Source organism: Prinia subflava, chromosome 1 (genome assembly GCF_021018805.1).
Source record: "Prinia subflava isolate CZ2003 ecotype Zambia chromosome 1, Cam_Psub_1.2, whole genome shotgun sequence".
NCBI lineage: Eukaryota > Metazoa > Chordata > Aves > Passeriformes > Cisticolidae > Prinia > Prinia subflava.
In genome coordinates this window covers 70,257,333-70,270,545 of record NC_086247.1, presented here as the reverse complement: position 1 = coordinate 70,270,545, position 13,213 = coordinate 70,257,333, and the positions used below count along the sequence as shown (strand labels likewise).

Below are 13,213 nucleotides of genomic sequence, written 5' to 3'. Positions count from 1 at the left end.
AGTTGGTGAAAGAAATTATGTGGGGAAAAATCCTGAAATACATATGCTTAAATGAGATACTTGAATTATGAGAGAGATCAAGTAAAGGACAGTGGGGGGCCAGTGTAAATTGGGAGAAAGGTGAGTAAGTATGTTGCAACAGTGCCAGAGGAGTCAGCACAGTAATGCAGAGAGGAGAATTACATGAACAGATTGATGGGAAAGAAAGAAGATCTTGGTGGGGTATTTTCTATTTATATGTCCATAGCACAGGTGATGTATATCTCATGTGATGTATAAGGAGAGGAATATGTGGAATTTTGAGATGCTTTAGAGGTAAAAGCATTAAGGCTTTGCTGAGAAGGGACAAAGTCCTTTTCTAAAGCAAAAAATCTGAGACTACAGTTTAATGGATCAAAGATTTTAAGCAAAAGTCTGTTAAATGTTAGACATTATGTGCAATTGGAGCAGTGTTCTTTATTTCCTAAGTAATATTCAAATACCTGCCAATCAACTGTTTAGTGTGAGGTCTACGATATTTTTTAAGCATTTCTGGCACTCCAAAGTATGAAGAGCCATCTGAGAGGAAAATAGTCCACTGGGGGATTTCTCAGGGCAAGGGAACTAGCTATGATAAGGACTGTGAAACGAGCTGGTCACACTTAGCGTTATAGTTGAAAGCATGGTTCATGGGAGATTTCTGGCTGTAGAATACAACATCCATTACCCTTTTGTTCCTCTGAAAATTCATCATATTTCTGATAAATCTTCACGATCATTATCTTGATCAGAACTTCTGTATTCCAAAGTGAATGAGAACATCTCACCCAACCAGTTCAGGATCCCACAACCAAACCCTCTGAATAATTAGAATTAAAATAAAAAATTTGTGAAGGAAAGCCAAGAGAAACACCTGCCTGGCACACTCCAGCTGTTGCACATAATATGCGTGCTCTGTGCTTAACACTTTTCTATTGATTCTCAATTTGCAAATCTTTCCTGTTGTACTTTTATATTTAATCATCAGCACCTGCCTGGTAATGGACTGAAGCAGCATGAATGTGGCACACTGTCCATTTTGAGGATTCAGGTTGGTAAGACTGCTGCAGTCTTAAAAGCAATAAATGGGAAGTGGTAATACACAGCAGTAGAAACATAGTACCTCCTGCAATACAAATTACTATTTGTATTTAAAAATAAATCTGAAAGAAATTATTCATTATGCAGTCTTGTTAGATGCTTCCCACAATAAATCTAGCAATGGAAATGCCTCTTGGAAGATTTCATCATTTAGCTGGCAGTGAATTAGACAACTCTAAGGCCAGTCTTCTGTTTGTTTGTTTTCTTTGCTCTACATTGCTCTCCCTTTACAGCCCACTTTGGCTCATCCAAAATTTGCAGTAATGTCACTGAAAATACTGCAAGAGGAGGATTATTGAATTTGCCTGAGTGTATATCTGCAACTATCCCCTAACAGATTTGTTTTAAGCAGCTCTGGGCTTGGGGGACACCACAGGGACAGTGAACGTCTCCTCACAATGGCCACTGCTGCTGTCCCAGCAAGGCACTTGCTGTACCTGAGAGCAGCCTGGCACCAGTGAGCTCAGTGCTGCCGGGCTCTGCTGCTGGTCACTCTCCAGGGTGCCAGTGGTAATAGGATTTTTCACAACATCTACTACAGGGATGCTCCTATAAGCTGTTAACAAACTCAAACACAGTGAATTACAGAGGATCACATCTTGCAATATTTGACTTTAACAGGCTCAGCTCACACATGTCTAGCAACTCAATTTTGACCTTAAAATTTTGTCAAGTATTTAATGGGACATGGCTTGTGCAGTGTAAAATCTGCCTTTAAAAATACATGCCAGATCAGTTCCCCCTTGGTGTGCTGGAGCACATGGGCCCTGTTGCAGCTGGAGCACAGGAGAGCAGCAAACAGCTCCTGAAAGAGTAATTCCCCAGAGCAGTGTCAGTCCTTTCACTTTGAAATATCCAAACACATGTATCTGTGGAAAGTTGCTGAGTTCCCTTGAGTTAAACAAACGCTTCTGCTTTTGAGGGTGTCTGGTGAAGCTCCTTCTGCCTGTATTCCCAGTCTTGCTGAGGATGAACTCTTTGTGATTTGCTGGAGAAAAGTACAAACTGCAAGGCACATGGTAGCACTTTTTTGTGGATCTTTTGTAAATCTCCTTTTTTTTTCCTACCTGGGAGTGCCAGGTGTTCTATTCACCAAATGCTCTTGATTCCCTGTATGCAAACCTTCTGGAAGACGTGGGGTTTTTCTGAAATAAATATGAGGAGAATTTCCCTCTGAGTTTCAACCCTATCAGATCCATAAAGTCTACTTATAAGTTACAATAAAAAGAGGGTTCTGCATCTCTTTAAATATGCAGTGTGAAAAATAAAAAAATTGAGAAGCACCAGGTCTCCCTGGCTCATCTCACACATACCCAGATATTATCCCAGTTTGTGAAGCACACAGCAGTCACATCTGCAGAGCTTCTCTGAGGGAAGGAGTGCCCAAAATAAATCCCCGGGTACAATCTTGCCATTTCTGTTCTACAAAGAAAGCCCAACCTACCCTTGAAGACCTAATTTTGTTCTATCGTACAAACTTTTAGGAAGCAGTAAACAGTTTCTGTTTCAAAGAGCTTGCATTCTAAGCTCCCAATCTTTCCAATGCCTACATGCTTGTTTAATTTTTTTGTCCAGTTTAAATCCATGAGATTATACACATGCATAAAGCTATGCCTAAAGTTTTGTCACATGAGAGCAAAGATAAAGGTAGGATGTGAGAAAGGAAGTATTTGTTATCCACATCTTGAGGATGAGGAACTGAAGCACAGCAAAAAATGAGATCCTCATCCTCCACAGAGAGTAAATGTGCTTAATTCTTAAGCATGACTAATTTCCATCAGGTTTGCCGTGCCCTCCGGACTGAAGAGTAAGGTCTGGATTTCAGCGACTGTCTCTGCCACCAATTTTAAGTAAGTTACTTAAGTTCTGATCCGGCGGTTAAAGCGCGGGAAGCGTTTTTCACGGGATGCCAAAGTCTAGGTTGAAGTGAAGAAGGATAGTCTGACCCCTTAGCTCTGGAGGGTTACAGGTGGATGTCTCAGCTGACGGCCTGTGACTCCCGGCCGTATGGCTGTGCCTGGTCGCTGCCTGCCGTGCGGGGACACGGCACCGAATGAGCCCTGCCCCGGGAGCGTCTGCGGGGCTGAGCGGAGCCCGGTCCCTCTCCCGCATTTCCAGCTGCGCGCAGCTGGCGGGGCGCCCCGGTAACAGGTACCTCTCGGCAGGTAAATGTCCCTCCGCCCGGGGCCCGCCGCTCGCCCGCCGCTGTCCCAAGCAGCGGCACCGGCGGGGCGGGGGCGTGCGCGGGCGCGGAGCGGGAGGGGGAGCGGGAGCGGCGGGGGAGGGCCCGGGCTCGGAGCCGCCGCCCGCGGGGCAGTGCCGGCACATGGAGCGGCGCCAGCCGCGCCGCCACAGCTGCTGCCCGCCCCGGCCCCGGCGTAGCAGGTACCGCGGGGCGGGGGGTCCCGGGCGGGCACCGGCCCCGGCCCCCGGGGCGAGCGGGGGGTCAGCCCCGGGCGGCTGCGGTGCGCGGGTGAGGAGGGACCGCACGGAGCCGATGCTCCGCGGAGAAGTTGCCGGGCGCGTTAAGCGGAAGACTGCGGAACCCGTCAATCCCATCTCATCCCTTTCATCCCTTTCTCCCCCTTCTCCCCGTCCCGCAAGCTTTTTTTCTTTTCTTTCTTTTTTTTTTTTTTTTTTTTTTTTTTTTTTTTTTTTTTTTTTTAATTTCAAAACATTGAGCCAAACATATAGTTCGGGTGTAATCTAGGCGTTTTAGAGTGCTTCCTTAAAATTTCAGAGATGAGTAGTCATGAGGAGCTGGCCGAGGAGTATTCATTGATTCAAATGCGGATTGGTTTGTGTTCTCCTCGAGTCAGCTACAGCACTTAGGTTCAAAGTCCGCGTTCCGAGTGCTTGCGCCTATAGAGGGGAGGCAGGTACGGAGGTCGTAAAAATTATTAGGAAATTGTAAAATTAGCAGCCCCAGTGCGTTTGAGGGGAACGGCATTAGAGAAGTTGCTGACTTCCGAATAGCGGTGACACCAGAAGTTTTCCTCCTTGCCATACAGCCTGTCACAGCTGGAGGGTTTTTTTCACCCTGCTCCACAAAGTTACCCTCTCTGTGTAGGGACGCTTTTGCTCTGTTGTCGTTGCTAAAGAAGATGCGTGTAGTTAAAAACTGGGTGTGTGAAGAAATGAGATCCCACTGCAGCAGTCGGTTCTGAGGAAACTTTAAATTTTGCACCTCAAGAAACCTGATTACTTCTTGGATTGCTTTTCTACTTGGGTTTAGAAGGTATGGTATCACTGCCAGACATTGCACAAAGCATTCTGCTTCCAAAATTGTTAAAAGTCAATAATACTGTGTCAGAAAATTTTGTAGTATATGTTTGGCAATTATCTCAAAAAAGTGATGTTTTGTGGGATGCAAGAATTTTTAGACCTGTGTGGCTACTGGTTTAAACTATGTAAATTGTTATAGAGGAATATAATGTTATAATGTTATTTCTTTTGCTCTTTCTTTCTTTCTTTTTTTCCTTTCACTGAATCTTAGCGCAAGAAGTGTTTTCAATGACTTTTTTGTGGAGGCTAGAAGTTAGGATTACCAGCTTCTTTACTACGTATTTTTCTTTCCAATATCTGGATAGTACCAAGGTTACATCGATATGCATTTACTGTCCCGATGTCCAAACCCTACCCAAATTAAATAAATCAGGTATATAATCCTGATTATATTTTGTGCATTCACATTAACAACCCATTTTCTAGACTTTATTAATTCAGTTTTAAAATTCGAAGCTGTAATGCATTGTAAGATCCCAATCCTTTAAAGGACGTGCTTTGTTAGTTTCAGTTGACTGCTCACATCAGTTGTTACTCACACGCACTCTGCTGTACCATGGAGTATGACTCGCTGTTAAATGTTATAAACTATCATTGAAATGTAAAGAAAATGCATATTAATACATTGCATTTAGAAATAAGTACTAAAATTCCTTTCAAATGCTTGGAAATACTTTATCTGAATCAGCTAAGCAGGGGCATGTTCTGAGTGGCTTGTGGCACTGCTCTCTCACTTTGCTGATTTGCGTAGTTTAACGTGTTTGAACCCTTAGTGAAACAGAAAAATGAAGGATGCAATGCCTTTAGCTTCTGAATTTTCCAAACAAAATGTTTCCACTTAGATAACTGTTTATTCTTTTTTCTCTTCTTACTGAGGGGAAAAGTAAGTCCAAAAAGTGAGAATGGATTTGGATGTTACCATGAAAATTCCCTGTTCATGGGTTAATATAACAGTAGATACAGTAGTTGATACTATGTCTCTATTCTAAAAGGATTCATTGCTCCCATGCATAGACTTCTTTCTAAGATTGTCATGCTCTGCTTTGATTTTAATTCATGCTGGTCAAAAAACTGAATAAAAGCACAAGATATACTGCTCAGAGTGCCTTATGTCCCCACTCCCTCAATTCTTAGCAAAACTCTATCAAGTTTATTTAGATGGCTGTATGCTTTACTTCTTTATCAAGGGCTTTGAAACTGAAGCCTGGAGACATGAGAAACAAAGTGCAGACCATGTGCAAGACCAAGAACTCTTAAAACCGTTCATGTCCTTATGATAGCTGTCTGTAGCAGAACTGCAGGGGGGAGGTGTCCTGTATACTGCAGAGCTCTGCAATTTACATAGTTCATGTTTCTATTATCCTAGACTTGCCTCCAACCTTAAAGATTTTCTCACAGATCTTGGTATTGGTGACTACCCAAGAGCTTTTTTTTTTTCTTTTGAGTAAAGTAGGTGAAACTAAGAACATTATATACTGCAAGATTATGAAAATAATATAAATAGAAATTATACCCCTAATTATAAGGTAAATTTAAGATGAAAGCCAATGAGAAATCAGGTTTATCCACTGAGAGGGAAGACTGACCAGACTAAAGTCAATGGAAGTCCAGTGCTGGACATCCCCAGCATTCAGGGCTTCAAACCTAATGCTGATCCTTGCAAGAATCCTCTACCTACTGGGTATAGCTTCCAGGGGAAATGACAGAAACACAGAAGCATAGGATGAAATTGTACTGACTGTCCTAATTCAGTCAGGAAGGACTGATGGACCCTAGCGTTTGAAGAGGAATCGCTAATATCTCTGGGCCAATGTCATGATGAGCAGACAAGGCAGAGGACTCTTCTCTTTGCCCTTCATCCTCCCAGTAACTGGAGAAGCTTAGGCACTGATCCTATGTGCATACTTTATCCCAGCTGAGTATTTCTCAGGGTGGCTACTTAATTACTAGTGAGCAAAGTGCCTTGGTGTGTTTTCGGTAGGTCCCATATTCCTGAGTTGCATTAGAGAGACAAACTTGTCATATATCTCAGACTTTCCACCCCAGCCACCAATACTCCCTCCAGGAATGATCTGGTTGCTTGTTTCCTTATATAAACATGAACAATATCTTTGTCATTTGTGTTGCGTTCAGTGTACCATTAAAAAATGCAATAGTCTTCATCTCAGCATTACTGTAGCAGTTTTCCTTTCCCTTTTGGACCATGATACCGAAAACCTGGTCTGCTTGCTGCTTCCACTGCATAGCAATGCAGAAATGTAACTGGATAACCAATCCACAGAGTTTTACAACAATGCAAACCTTCTTTCTCATTGTTAAAATTGGATAACTCCAAAATGAAGCCAAAAACATTTCCAGCTATATTTTATTTGAGCTTAGGTACTTCTTATACTAACACCACAATTTTGCAGAAAACAAGGAAATGGGTCCAGTCTGTATTTTAGCAACAGAAAACAAGGGCATAATGAATTGTATGCTGTTCTGGCAGATCATTTTTGGCAATGTTATCTTAAAAAGTCCAGAAGATATCGAAAGTCACGGATCACAGCCTAATTGTGTGGCTCTCTGTCAGAAAAAACTTCCATTGAAGGCTTATGGGATTTTTTTTTCCTCCTGTTTTATGTGCAAGAAGAGCTGGGTCCATAGTAATTTTTGTTTTTTGGTCAAGATTCACATATGTACTTCATTACGTTTTGACCAGTCATTACTTTCTACTATTATTAAAAGTAATAGAATTAGACCAAAAAAAATCATAGTAAAATAGTAGAATTTAGTGTAGCAATAATGGAATCTCTGGAAAATGTTGTCATCCTTGTGAGAGTAAAGCAGAATGCGTTGCTGGCTCCCCTGGAATTCCCCTCCCAAGTGACAAACACCACTTTCCTAGCAAGTATAAAATTACTCAGAAAGAAAGAACTGGGAACACATTATGCCAGTTGAGAAGTGGAAGATAAAGACTCTCATCAGTATTTTCTGGGACTATAATTCTTTGGGAAGCCTTTTAAAATGCTTGAAACTCAATACAAGAGTCAAAAGAGGAAAGATCATTTCTTCACTGGTATTTTTTCTGTAATCCAAAGATTATTTTTGCTCCCCCCACCTGACACTGGAGTGGAAAATTTTTAGAGATGAGTGTGAATGCCATCTGAAGCAAGGCAGACAGTCTCAGTCTTGTCAGCTTTATGGCACTTTTAAACAGGAGGCTGCTTTAAATACCTTCCACTCATCCAAAGTAGCTGCAGGAGTTCTCTCTCTCCAATAGCTATCCAGTAAAGTGGACTGACTTCAGCTGGAAAACTCCCTTCTTCCAAGGTCAACTGTGGCTTCTTGTCCCCACATCAATCTGTACATAAACCTAATTACAACTCAACAAAAGTTTTGTTTGCTCCCTAAATTGAAACAGAATTATATATACCCCTTAAGGTATGTTGCAATGCATCTTTATTAAAACCCCGACAACTTCTGCCTCGCCCTTCTCCGTCAGAACACAGCTTCCCCCAGGCTTTAAGGTGGTGAACAAGAAGAGATAGCGGGGTTTTGCACTAAGCAGGTTACTACCAACACTGTGGTGGCTGCAAAAGTAGGTCCTAGTTCTGAAAATATACATCATGTTCTTAGCTTTGCTTGTACCATTGAAAATTTTTGGGGATAGATCATGCAGGTTCGGGAACTGCATGGCACACTCAGGCTTCCTATATGAATGCTTCCAAAGGCCGTTCAGACTGCAGGTTTGGATGAGCAGTCACACTGAAATCATTGTATTTTTTAAGTGATGGGAACTGTCCACTTCTATTTCACTTATTTCATGCGAAAGACTTACATTTCTTCTTCTGATCCCACTGGCTGTAGCTTTCTCAGTGAAAGAGAAACTTGCTCTGTAAGAGAGATCAGATTCCCCACTGAACTGCTTCATTTTTCTACTTGTTTTAACTCACTGAGAACAGCAGAGCAATCACAGCACAAAGCTGGAATTGACCATAGTGGATTGGATCCAAAATATATGCAAAAGCAGAGTTAACTAAAATATATAATGTGGAAGAACTTGCTAATTTGCTTTAATTTTAGGAGCTATTTTTAGGTTTATTTAAGAGTAAAAAAAAAAAATCACACTAATCTCTAATATTCTTATTCAGGCTGGTAATGTGCTTTAATAAACCATAACAGCCTCAACAGTTTGAAGGGAAATTAGGAAGCAACTCTGTGATCATGAAGCAGAGTTACTGAAACCTTCTGTAATTCGGACAAATTGACTACTGGTATATTGTAGAGTGTACTTGGAAGCAACAATTCTCAACAAAAAGAGGTGCTTTTATGTTTCTCAATTGCATATTGAGATACAGTGTGGTGAGGACATCCTACGCTTTTTAAATCAGATAAATAGATATATACAAAAAGTACAGTTCTTCGTCTGCTGTTTGCCTCCCCTTGAGTGAGAGCTCTGGAAGAATGTCCAAGGGCTTGATTTGGCCTCTTGAGAATCTGTTGTGTTCTTAGATTGAGTGCCTCAATTTACACCCCTCACCTTTTACAGTCGGTTTATTTAGAAGATGGAAACATGTGCGTTTTCTTTGTCCTGGTGAATTTATTCCACTTTTCTACTTGATTTTTAGTGAATAAAGGTGACAGGGTTTAATGAGTTAATAAAACTTACCCTTAATTAGGAAAATTGCCTTCATATTTTTCTCATATTGTGGAAACAATTTATAATGACTCTGGTTGCAATTCAAAAACTTGAAGGAAGAACCTTTTTCATATTTGCAATGATATCATGTCCAGTAATTTGCACACAAAGTCAATAAAAGATTGGATTTTTTTATTATCTCATTTAGCAATGAATTGTTACATGAATATAGCTAAAGCACAGAAAATGCTAGGAAGAGCACATATGGAAAACACATACATGATACAAGATGCACTTTTTATCATTTGTCAGTGATTTCAAAAAAGAATTCCCAGAGAACTGAGAATTATGTAAGATCTTTGAGACAACTTTTTTTACACCCTCACAATTGTTCCCTAACACAGAAATTAATTTTACATGTGCCAGACATTTAAATGTTTCACATCTGCACTGTTAGCAGTGTTCTTTTCTTAATCTTGTGTGTTGAATTACAGTGCTTCCTTCATTTTGCAGCCAGGAGTTCTCCATTGAAATTTCACTGTATGCTCATAATTGTATTGTCAATTCATGTAGTTAACCAGCATTTACACTAGGCAGGAATAGAGAAATAACTGAATAAACTAAACAACTCCCTTGACTATGTAGAAAATACTGAATACAGAATTAGTGCAGAGGGAGAAAAATTGATCCACTTAGTTTTAACCTTTTTTCTGTTTTAACGTAGTCCTTTAAAAGACCTGGAGGTATTTGTTTTGGTTTTTTTGAACAGAAATGGAAGGACATTGAAGTGCTTATTATGACTCTCAGTTTTCAGAAAGGAGCACCCCTCACCTTGGTAGTTATTATTTACACAGAGCTGTGTGATGAGGTGGAAATTAAAAATAGAATTAAAATGGTTCTAAAGTAGAGTCATTCACAGAGATTGTGAAGTGTGGCATATTAAATTACAATAATAAAGCTAATTATCAGCTGCTTGCTGAGATATTGAATGCTTTTAATTAAAATGAGTTTGTAAAATTCTAGCAGTTTTCTTTAAGTATTTGAAGATTGGTTATACAATACAGATTACCTTTTTTCCATGTTTAACAGTCTTCCTGTTGCACGTTTAACAATATTTAGAGCATTTGTATATGAAGTTATAAGTCTTTTTATATGCATATTAGCTCTTTGGTTTAAAATGAAGCTAAACATTAAATCCATTTAGAAAAGTGTCTTTATTCACCTCTTCTCTTGGTTGTTACCCTATATTCCTTGACTTCCATGGATACAAGAGGCTTGGTTCCGTTAGGTCGAGACCTTCTGGTGCAATTAGAAATGCAGCTGTACTATTGTTCTGCAGGCAGATGCAACCCCCAGCTTAAACTCCAAAAGACTGATGACACATATATGATGATACCACTCCTAACTTGGTTTTAAAGTGCAAATTCCCCTGTCAGGTATGTTAAGGGTTATATGAGTTTACTGTGTTTTTCAGGCTGTAGCCTACTTTTCCTTTATGAATTAATTTCTTAAACTTCAGTTTATGTGTCCTAGGTGGTTGACTCTAGGACCCATTTTAGAATTTTCCCTTCAATTCAGGTTTTAAAGCAGATGGGGGTTTTACGGTTTTGGTTGTTGGTCTGGAGTTTTAGTTTGCTAAAGGCGAAGCCTGTGATGAGGAGCCAATGAGATGTATCAGAGACCACAAAGACGAGATGTGCTCATGCACCAGCACTCCATTAGAGCCAGCTGCTCCAGTGACCATTGTGAGTGGTCCCTTTCCTGCCATGGGGCTGCTTACAGAAGTGGGGGTTGCACAGTCCGACCTTTCCCCAAGGTGCCTGTGGAAGTAAAGTTGGGGTTTGCCTCTTTGCTTGTTTTTCACAGTTAGCCCAGAGTTGCCACCGCTGAGGAATGCATGTTCCCCTCACATTTGATATTTGCAAAAGCACCTGCAGAGCACCACATCTCTTGTAGAAAGTTTTTTTCCCCTCCCTTCAAGACTTTGTGAGTGCTTATTTTGTGGTTTGGGGTTTCACAGAAGTGTACCTGCCCCTGTGTGCTGCACTCAAGAAAGAAATGTTCCTTCAGACACATTTCTGTCTGCTCAGCATGGCTACCCCTAAGAATTGTCAGGAAACATGCAGCTGGATGTGGTGTATGTTTGTGGAGTCCTTGTAGCACCAGAGGTAGAGCTCTCTGTAGATGGACGGACAGATCTGAGTTTAGGTGAGCTGGCATAAGACCAAAGTGGCATCACAAATATCAGCATTTGTTATTTCATTTCCTTACCGTGAGGTTCCATTGTGCTGAGTGTGCAGCACATCTTGTCCCAGAGAAGTCAGTACGGATGTATCTCAGAAACACAGAAGAGAAAAAAGGATAACTAGTCTTTGGCATTGGATTGGGTCGTTCCGTTGAATCACATCAATGGCCCAATTTTGCGACCTTTTAATATCCTAAGAGAACAGGGTTGTAGAAGGACTGACATGCTTACACATGTTTTATATCAGTTGATGAAGCTTTGTATAAATGCTAAGTGTTCATTTTCTTGCAAGGAGGTTTACTTTTGAATTTGCTGTGAGACAAAATAATAAACCAAGATTTGCTAATAATTATTGCTGTATTCTGAAAGATTAGGAAATTTTGACCTTACAATGACTTCTTCTTTACACCTAGAATTGTAAAAGGTCTTGAATCTACTTCTGGTTGTAATTGACATTAGGTGTGAATGGAGCAGTACTTCCAGTGATTCATTATTATATCATTATTTGATATAATAATATATAAAAATATATATTTTGATGTATTATTAAAACATAAGATGAGTTATATTGTATAGAAAGTTGCAAGGAGGGAAATTAGTGACATATAAATTTTCTTTGGGACAAATGCTGACTAACTTTAATCCAAAATTTTTGTGTGATCATGGTCACTTAGATGCTTCCTTATTTAAAACAAAATCAACATAACCCTTCAGAAGAGCTCTGTGTTGATCATCAGTTAATTTTAAAGTTGCAATGTTTGATTCTTTTTCCAAAGGATTGTAGTAGCTTCATCTCCGAATCTGGTATTCACAGTCTGACGTGGAAAGCGTAGAGGTTATAGTTCCTTATCTGAACAGCCCTGAAGAAATAATTGTATCTATTTTCAAAGGAATTTTGTCTATTTTGTAGCTCTTTTAATACAGGGCCAAAATTTGAAGCTCTTTGTATTCCTAAATAGAAGAATTATCTATTATCAACTAGGTGCTAATCCCTTTCCTGCTGTTAGTGAGACTGAGACAGGTTCAGCATTTGAGAGCAAGATTGTTTCAGTCAGGTGCCTATGCTGCTTTTGATTTCTAACTTCGGGCTCCTAAATTAGCTGATAACCTAAAGACATGTGACTACCTTGAAGACAAGCCATACACACTTATGCTAATGACAAATTTGATCAATGGGTAAAATTTAAACACTGAAAAATTACAAAATATCTTTGTCATGCCAAACCAAAATAGGCTGTAATTTTAGGGTTTTATGTTAGAAAAATATGTTAGAAATAACATATTATGTTATTCTAACATAAATTCTGTTCTAAAATTCTAACATTTTTTGTTAGAAATTTTTATTTCTAAAATATCCTTTTTTTAGGTAAATCATTGTAAGGTTTATTGATTTACAAATTGATAACAAATAGATGTTTTAGTGCAAATTCTCATATCCATACATAAGACCTCTTATTTTCCAGATAGTGACAATTCTTGTTTCTGCTGATTCTAGAGCAGAGGAAAGGGAGAAAAATCAGGCTGTGGTTTCCTATTCATAGATTTACCATGCCAAAGGCAAAAGGGTAAATCCTACTCTTAGCACTTAAATTTTAGCCCAAGACCTGTTATGCTCAAGTCTGGTGTGATAAACCTTTTAACAAACACAGAGCCAAAACCTGCACGTGGCCAATTGCAGAACTGAGATGGGGTGCCAGATGTCCTGTCGTATATTCTTTGCTGGTACAGGGCCTAAACTGAAGTTAGCTGGGATTTCATTAGTATTTACCAGATACAATAAGTGTACAATCTTCCTCTGGGAGGGATTCAAAACACCCTTGAGAATTATTTAAAGTTTTGGGGTTTTTCTTTTTTTTTTTTTTTTTTTCTTTTATCAATTTTTGTAGTGCTTGTGGATCTTAATCTACATTTAAAAACTTTGTTTAAAAGCTCTAAGTAATTAT

At 39.7% G+C, this 13,213-nt stretch overlaps 1 protein-coding gene across 7 annotated transcripts in view; it reads left to right on the top strand.

Annotated features, from left to right (window-relative positions):
- The first annotated feature begins 3,408 nt into the window (after positions 1-3,408).
- The window catches only part of IKZF1 (IKAROS family zinc finger 1), a 69,468-nt gene continuing 59,663 nt past the window's right edge, over positions 3,409-13,213 (top strand). For 6 of the 7 annotated variants that reach the window (XM_063399419.1, XM_063399410.1, XM_063399402.1 and 3 more), the window contains exon 1: positions 4,218-4,357. The gene's annotated coding sequence lies outside the window, so the exon portion shown is untranslated. Of the gene's footprint in view, positions 3,505-4,217; positions 4,358-13,213 lie in introns of those variants that run through there. The other variant, XM_063399387.1, reaches the window with a different exon arrangement.